Here is a 9,513-nt window from a genome sequence, read left to right as displayed (position 1 = left end):
TTTTTTTAGTTTTATTCATTTCAAACGGGCCGGATCCGGCCCGCGGGCCATAGTTTGCCCACGGCTGGCTAGACAGTGAGGTGCTACGACATCAAAAGACTTTAAAACTGCAGCTCTTTCCATCGGCCTGCGGACTGAAGGGTTCCAGGTTCAATTCCAGTCAAGGGCACATGCCCAGTGTGGGGTGTGCAGGAGGCAGCCAATCAGTGTTTCTCTTTCATCATTGATGTTTCTATTTCTCCCTCTCCTTCCCTTTCTCTCTTAAATCAATGAAAATATATATATTTTTAAAAAAACTGCAGCTCTTTCTGGATCCCCCAAAGTATATTGGTACCTTCTTCAAACGGGCTTCTTCCTCAGGTGTCATGGTCACCTTCACAACATTTGAGATTCCATTCTGTCCCAAGATGCAAGGAACACTAAGGAAAATGTTGTCTTTTATTCCATAGAGACCCTTAATCTTGGTGGAAATTGGATGTACCTGCCTAAGATTCTTCATCATACTTTCTGCTAAATCTGCCACACATAGGCCAATGGCCCAGGATGTATAGCCTTTCAGTTTGATTACCTCGTAAGCACTGCCAACCACCTGTTTGTGAACTTGTTTCCACTGTTCCTTATCTGCATCAGTGCCTAAGTCAGGGTGCAGATTCTTTAGGGAGACACCAGCAACATTCACTCCACTCCACACAGGCACACTAGAGTCTCCATGCTCCCCAAGGGCCCACCCAGGACAGCTTAATGGGTGAACTCCCAGCCTCTCCCCCATCAGGTATCGGAACCGGGCTGAATCCAGATTGTAACCACTTCCAATAACACGGTTTTTGGGAAAGCCGCTTAACTTCCAAGCCACATAGGTCAACATATCCACTGGATTGGAAACAATAAGCAATTTGCAGTTGTGAATATGTTTTACAACATTAGGAATGACTAATTTAAAGATGTTCACGTTACGCTGGACCAAATTAAGAGGACTTCCTCCCTCTTGTTGACGTGGCCCAGCTGTGATAATAACCAGTTTGGAGTCTGCAGTCACACTATAGTCTTTGCCAGAGACAGTTTTTGGTGTTCTAAGGAAAAGGCTGCCATGTTGGAGATCCATCATTTCTACCTTTAATTTGTCTTCCATGACATCAACAACAGCAAGTTCATCTGCCAAGTCCTTCATTAAGATACTGATGGCACAAGCCATGCCAACAGCACCAACCCCAAGGACTGTAATCTCATTCTGGGGGCTCTGTTCTTCCTTAAGAAGATTCACAAGCAGCTGATCCTTGAGAGTTAGAACCATAAGGAATCAGGAGTACATGGTGGGCAGCCAACCCAAATTTCCTTTTGGATTAACCAACTCTTGATTTTAAATTACATCGAAAAATGAACATGAGTAAAATTGTATATTGAAGAGAAGACTGATGATTTGATCAGCTGCTATGTTCAGTCTTTGCAGCTATGATGAAACTGGATGTTGGCACTTATTTTAAAATACTACATGTAATTGTTTTGTATCATAATCATGTGATAGTTATGTGATCTATACAATGTATTCAAAATTCACAGAACTGCCCTGGCTGAGTGGTTCAGTTTGGTTAAAGCATCGTCCAGATACACCAAGGTTGTGGGTTCAATCCCCAGTCAGGGCACATACAAGAATCAACCAGTGAATTCATAAATAAGTGGAACAACAAATTGATGTTTTCTTTCTCTCTCTCTCTCTCTCTCTTTCTCTCTCTCTCTCTTTCTCTCTCAAATAATCACAGAATTGTACACCAAAAATAGTGATTTTAATATGATTATTTAAAATAAAAATTAAAAACACTGGGATCAAAATGGTGAAATATGAATTTTCTGCCATCTTCCCTCACCAAAACACATTACATAATATTACAGTCATACAATAAATTGAGTACCTTTGAGAAAGCCCAGGAGTTAAGCAGAGAAGCTACACTGTAGGAGAAACAGGATGTGAAAGCAAAAATACCTGAAATTGGGAGCATTTTAAAGGGCAAGAAGACCAATTTCACAATACCTAGTCAAACATCCACCCTATGCAGCACTGCTCAGTGCCACAAGAAATCTTCTAGGTCTTTGACTTTCCCATGGGAAAAGTGAGAGCATGTGACTGAGTACCTAGCTCCCCCAGTTTGGGGGGACACTGCAAAAGAGACACACCTCTTTCTTGCCTCATCCAGAATACTGAAGTGTGCTGCCCAAACAGGAAGCGGGGAGCTCCTGGGAGAACAGCAGCCAGGGCTCTCAGTGGGCAGTAATGGGACACAGATCCTATTAACCACCACACAGACACCATCAGGAACCTGCCCACAAGCTGCTGAGAACACCTTGCCTGTGGAACCCCACAACTGGCCTACCAGCACCCCCAAAGCTCAGCGCCTCACCAACACACCATCCCACCCAGCTACCATTGCACACAGAAGGGCAACAAGAGTCAACTCCTGTACACAATGAGATACCACCTCACACCTGTTAGAATGACCATTATCAACAAGACAAAAAAATAACAGGTGTTGGAGAGGTTGTGGAGAAAAAGAAACCCTCATGCACTGTGGAATACAAATTGATACAGCCACTCTGGCATACAGTATGGAGGTTCCTCAGAAAATTAAGCGATCAGTGACCATGTGACCCAGAAATCCCTCTTCTGGGTATCTATCTGAAAAATTTGAAAACATTTATTCAATAAAGATATATGTACTCCTATGTTCATTGCAGCTTTGTTCACAGTGGCTATAACATGTAAACAATCAAAGTGTCCTTAGATGATTGGATAAAGAAGATGTGGTACATATATACAAGGAATACTACTCAGCCATTAGAAAAGATGAAATACTGCCATTAGTGGCAACATGGATGGATCTTGAGAATATCAAGTGAAGTAAAATAAGTCAGAGGGAAAAAATCAAGAACCATATGATTTCATTCATATGAGATATAAAACTGTGGGATATAAAACTAAAACAAAAAGATAAAAACAACAACTCATAGACACAGACAACAGTATGGTATTTACCAGGAGGAATGAAAAAGTGGGGTGGGAGGGAAACAGAAGAGGGTAATGGGGTTCAAATATATGGTGTTTAAAACAGACTTGACTTAGAATGGTGAAAACAATGCAATATACAGATGATATAGAGCCGCACACTTGAGACCTATATAATTTTATTAATCAATGACACCCCAATAAATTTAATACATTTTTTAAAATGATCTTTTGCAAATGGCTAGTGAGCATACACAGAATGGGCTATAGGACTAGGTGAAACCACATAAATTTGAGCAATCAACACTGTCCTAAGGAAAGCAAGTTAAAGGGAGGTTGTCCGCACCCAGTTTGGCTTTGCAGGATCAAGAGAGAGACAAGTTTGTAGTAAATTGACCAGAAATGGTAGAAAAAAATACACCAACTATGGTGAAGATTTAAAGCTTGGGTGTGTCTAATATGTACTGACTCTGCACACCTGGCTAAAGCATTTCTTTTTCTTCCTTTAAATCGGGCGTGGGTACTGTCCAGCCCTTAGGCTGTATAAGGCCCGGGAAATCATTTAGTCTGGCCCTGCCTAAAGAACTGTAGGCAGGACTTGAAGTTCAATAAGTCTAGGAGCTTTTTTCATAGCAACATAAATTTATATTAAGTGAATTATATTAAACGAATGCTGTTATAAATATCCAAATGGTCCTTAGCAGAATAAAGTTTCCCCACCCCTGCTTCAAATAAATTTTTACATAAGTATGATAAAGCAGTTATTCCATAGTAATTTCACCCTCTCGCTTTCTCTTCTAACTTGTTTAAGAAGAATAATCCAATAAAAGAGAAGCCATACATCTCTGTTTCTCAATCAGTCTTGGAAAGAATGTAGCAATCAAGAAAAAAACCTTGCTTTTACTGGACTGGAGCTAGTGGTTATAGTGAGGGAAATAATAAAACCCAACCTTTGAGGTGTTGGGCGACAATACTGGCCTTTTTTGTTCACATGCTGTAAACCTAATTTAATCTGATGACTTTCCTTATAAGAACAAAACAGTTACCTAAAACAAAACAAAACTTAGTCAGAGTGATCATCTCCCCATATCAATAGCTAGTTATGTCCATCCTTAGGAATGATATAAGAGATCTCAAAAATAGCCTACACTTGACCAGGGATGGGAGAATTAGGGAATTGATTATATATGCAATATCTTTCATTCCAGTGATTTATCTATAACACTAGAAAAGATAATTTTTTTTAAAAAAAGATAAAGGAAGGTTGTGGTTAATAATTTTCATTCAGTCAAAGCACGAAGATGAGGCAAGGAGATTTGTAATAAGCTGTCCCTAAATTAGATCAATGCATTTGTTCAATCCACTAATAATAGTAATGTGGCTGATGAATACATAACAAATAAAATTCCCATAAACTTTAGAAAGTAAGAGTTCAATAAAAATGGGGGGATATTACAAGCCTGGAAATAAATTTAATTACCTTAAATTAATGAGGCTTTATCTAGTATGACAAAGATGTCAGTGGAAAGAAATAGTATGTTCTTAAACAATGGATAATAAAATATACACATTAAAAAGATTTGTTATTCACTAATTGATTTATAAATTTAATTCTATCACAAAGCTTAAGTGAAAATTATGAATCAATAGCAGACTTCACCTTTCCTTAACAAACATCTATAATAATCAATTATGTGAAAAAATTTGTGCTAGATACTACAGCTATAACAGTGAGTAAAACACAAATCTTTTAAATTCTATGAGAAAGTAAATGTGAACAGATATATATAGAATTTGGTAAAAGAGAATAGATTTGTGAGTTTAATCTGAAGCTCACATTCTAAAATCACATCTGGTCTGAATTTCCTCAAAAACACAAATAAAATATAGAATCTCTGGGCTCTAAAAGAAAACCAAGACACATTTTTCTTAACAAAAAAATGGTCAGAGCATATAGAAAGGACTGTTGCAATTGACCACAATTATAGAAGAAAATTAATATAAAAAATTAAATTTATTACAATCACTCACACACCTATTTAAAAGCAGATGTTTGAAAAGACTTGAAACAGGGAATGCTCAACTCAGGATATAAGAAGTGAAAAATCAGCCGAAACCGGTTTGGCTCAGTGGATAGAGCGTCGGCCTGTGGACTGAAGGGTCCCAGGTTCGATTCCAGTCAAGGGCATGTACCTGGGTTGCCGGCACATCCCCAGTGGGAGATGTGCAGGAGGCAGCTGATCGATGTTTCTCTCCCATCGATATTTCTAACTATCTATCTCTCTCCCTTCCTCTCTGTAAAAAATCAATAAAATATATTTTAAAAAAAAAAGAAGTGAAAAATCATGAATCTAATAACAATGAAAATTTATAGAGTAATCCAAATATTAGTAACATTATCTAAATACAGAATTATTAATTTTATATTTTAGTATTTATATATTTTCTATATCTGAAATACAGGGTGGGGCAAAAGTAGGTTTACAATTGTAATACAAATAAATAATACAATAATAAGTAAATTATAATACAATAATAAACTCTGCTTAGTGTACTCACGACTGTAAACCTACTTTTTACCCTACCCTGTATAATGACTTAAAATCAGAAAAATAAATGCCATTTTCAAAACACAATATAATCTTTAATAAATATTATGATATTGATACTAAGGAGTTTTATAGGAGAGATATCTAAATAGCAAATGTAAAGTCATCTTTAAAGTCTCAATTTCAACATTATGCAACAGTCATTGAACAAAATGTTCTAACACTTCCTGGGTCATCTTGAAACTAACCTTCCTATTATGTTTTTTTAACATACAACACATTAGATTCCACTTGCAGACAATTTCACAAATGCTGTGCTTGCAGGTCTGTCCCAGGCAGAGGGGGCTGTCCCACTCGCAGGTTTGTGTACAGGATGCAGGTGCCTGGGAAGCAATGTGTACTCGCTGCACAGAAGTAGACGGCTGAGTCTCCAGGTTGGGTGGCTGTGATGTGCAGGGAGAGATGTTTGGCCGCCTTATTCAAGAAAATGGTGAGTCTTCCAGCTTGGTTTTTGTCCTTATTTGAACGAATGTCTATACTGAGCTGGGGACCTTTTCCAAGTTCTTGTTTATACCAAGGGAAGTAGTTTGAGGCACTGTCGGAATAAGAACAGTTGATAACAGCAGTGTTTCCCTCCTGGACACACAGGGTATGAGGATGCTGATCCACTTTCTCTCCATGGCTGACCCCTATGCAGAAAGAAAGAGTCAGAGAAAGGAAAACAGTGACCAAATCATTATGCTTCAGAATTTTCTTTTTCTACAGTAACTTTTTATAAGGAAGTCTGAATAAATCCAGTGTTGGCTTCTAAAGAATATCCACTAATCTATCCTGTTTCCTGTAAACCCTCAACTCACGGTCCAGCTGCAGCCACAAGAACATGAACAAAGCTCCAATGGACGTCTTCATCATTCTTCCTACTCAGGAGCAATTGTGGACCTGCAATCACAGCCAGGGGAGCTACTGCTGTTACCAAGTTACCCCTCCTTTCCTCTGACCATCATAGGGGTTTCTCACATTCTACCCAGCCAATAAGAAAAAGACTGTGCTTCTGCCAAAGCCTGTTCATTCAGAACCCACTAAAATGCACCCTCCACATGTTCTGCATCTGCAGAGGTGCACTGCCATCTTGTGGTTACATTCACAACTACTGAACTTGCTGTTAAATGTTCTTTTTCCCTGTTACCTATGAGAGACTCAGACATGCAAAGGCAGCAGTAAATGAAACAAATTAACGTTTAGAGCAGAGATTAACTTTTATGTAGAGATAAAGATTTCTATCCTTGCACACTACTGAGTCATTGTTAATATGTTGTATACAGGCAGATGCTGCTGGTATTTGTTCAACAATGGCCTGGTTTTACATGTTTGAAATCAGGAAAGCACTCTTAAACAAAGAAAATATAAAACATCCCTTTTTACCTAATCTGTCATCATCATTTTCTGTTATGAAGAAAAACTCCTTTAAAAAAGAACATACAAGCCAAACAGCAGAGTACAAGGGAGGAGATCACTTGATATTTCAAGTGCCTACTCGCTCACGCTGCTCCTCTAAGCTGGTCTTGCCTGTGACCTTCCCATTCCCAGAGAACTGACAGTACCAACATCAAAATGAGGCATCTTCCATCAACAATGACCGTGATGGAAAGTAAAACATTCAAATCTAAATGATAAGGGAGCAGGGGGATATTTTCCATGAGTTATTATATTTCAACCATGGGAAACAATTTGACCCATAGATTGGGTTGATTTGCAATGAGAAATCTGACATGCTTTAAGAAATCTTTTTCAATGCTATATTGAAAGAATACAGCTTCTGAGAAAACATCAGGATGCAGATTCAGAAAATACAAACACATGTATGTCTATTCTTGAAGTGGCTTCATTTTCTCATATAAAAATGGGTGGTATATTCTAAAATGCAATTACTGACTCATATCTATAATGGAATTTCTTCTAGAGTATAGGCCCACTCTTCTAGCATATACTCCTACTTCCCTGGCCATTGCTGGCTCAAATTTAATAATCTATCATTTTATTTCCAAACTCCACTACAATGTTCTTTTCCCAAGACATTGATAATGTCCCTCAGTCCTGTGAATTTCCAGAGTTATCTTTCTCTGCCAAAATCCCTTCTTGTCCTCTTTATTTTCTTGAAATGTTTTAATTACTTCTGTGAGAGTAAATCTAGTGGTAAATTAATATTGCCTCTGTCTACTAAGGGACAAACAGAAACTTAACCTAAAGAACTGGTCATGAGAAATGGTCCCTGGAAAACCAAGACTAGCTCATTTCCAGAAGTGGAGCACCTTTCCTGTGATTTGAACTCTCTGTTCCTCTGGAATTACAAATAAATTGGATCTTTATTCCACATCTCAAGCCTTTAAAGATTTATAAAGACAGCTGTGGTGAAGAATATAAGATCAATATTCTATATAATAAAAGGCTAATATGCAAATTATCCACACGCTGGGAATCCAACCAACCGGGAATTAGATGTACGCTGACCACCAGGGAGCAGTGGGGAACATGGGGGGTGTCAGCATCGCAGCACTGACAGTGGAGGTGCTGCCAGCCCCAGATGAGAGCATATCTGTGACAGGATGGTGGAGCAGGTGAGCGGGCGGCACCAGGCCAAGGCGGGTGCAAGCAGGGGCCCCTATTGCCCCACCCGTTGCCCCACAGATCGGCCCAGATTGCCAGCCAGGCCTAGGAACCCTACCCCGTGCATGAATTTTATGCACTGAGCCTCTAGTATAATATAAGTGAATATATATAATATATGTTTTTATGTAGGTACAACTTCCTGATTTTGAGGATCTTCCATTCTCTCCCTCATTCCCCTACAATATGATTTCTCAACCCATTTTTGGGCATATTTTCATCTTTTTAGAGACATATACTTAGGTCAATATTTGCCCTTTTGTGGTATGGCATACAGGACTAAATGAAATGGTGCAAAAGTGACCATTAATATGAAAACCAGTGTTTCTTATATTAACTGTAGCACAGATACAGCCATCCCTTGGGCATACTCACAGTTTCATGATTACTTCATAGGATATCGTTTTACTTATTGTTAAAGTGTTGACCTGGAAAGCATTTATCTAGCATCTCTATGGACTTTCAGCTGCATGAGACTTCCAATTATTGTTATTATTGTTTTTGCTGACAATATGTGATTTATTCTTGTTATACTCATATCCTGCCTTCAGGGAATGTCCACTTGGGATAATGAATATATTAGCTACTTCAAGGAAAGTCCTTAGAAATACATCTGTGTGTTGAAGATGACACTATCACCTTTGACTTCCTCTTACAGAAGCCAGTGAGTGATGGCCTGGTTACTGATACACTAACAGGGGCTCAGCCTTAGTCTCCTTTCCTTCCCAAGTTATCAAGCAGCTACACAAATTGGAATTCTCTAGTCTAACTTTCAAATGATTGACCATGTTTTCCCAGACCCAGACTGCAGAGATCTAGGTAGCTGGGCTTGCATTACACAGTTTCTCTTTGCTCAGAAGAATGGTCCTGCAAGATGGAAGCAGAATAAAGAACGCTAAAGAGGAAGTGAGATAATCTAATTTCTTTCTACTCCCAACTCATTTACTAATTATTTCATATTTCCATTTTGGATTTTGTCTCTATCTTTGTAAAAATAAGGTTGGATCATCAGATATTTAAGGGTTCTTGAAGCTCTAAAACTTTTTATATTATTTTTATAGTCTTCCTCAGTAGGAGCTATTTTTTCCTTTATTTGAACATATTGTGGTGACACCAGCTAACAAAAGTATACAAGTTTCAGGTGCACAATTCCACCACTCACCATCTGTACTCTGTATTGTGTGTTCACTACCCCAAGTCTCTGTTCATCACCATTTATCCCACCTTCACCATCCTCCATCTCTTCTTACTTCCCCTCCCCCATAATCACTACACTGTTGTCCATGTCCATGAGATTTTTCTTTT

At 38.5% G+C, this 9,513-nt stretch overlaps 1 pseudogene; it reads right to left on the bottom strand.

Annotated features, from left to right (window-relative positions):
- Nucleotides 1–287: 287 nt before the first annotated feature.
- Nucleotides 288–1,291, bottom strand: LOC139007234 (L-lactate dehydrogenase A chain-like; annotated as a pseudogene).
- Between the last annotated feature and the right edge of the window lie 8,222 nt (nucleotides 1,292–9,513).

This window comes from Myotis yumanensis, unplaced genomic scaffold, assembly GCF_028538775.1.
Source record: "Myotis yumanensis isolate MYYU_CA2020_CCGP unplaced genomic scaffold, mMyoYum1.0.hap1 SCAF_1, whole genome shotgun sequence".
Classification (NCBI taxonomy): Eukaryota; Metazoa; Chordata; class Mammalia; order Chiroptera; family Vespertilionidae; genus Myotis; species Myotis yumanensis.
This window is presented reverse-complemented; position numbering and strand designations above follow the sequence as displayed.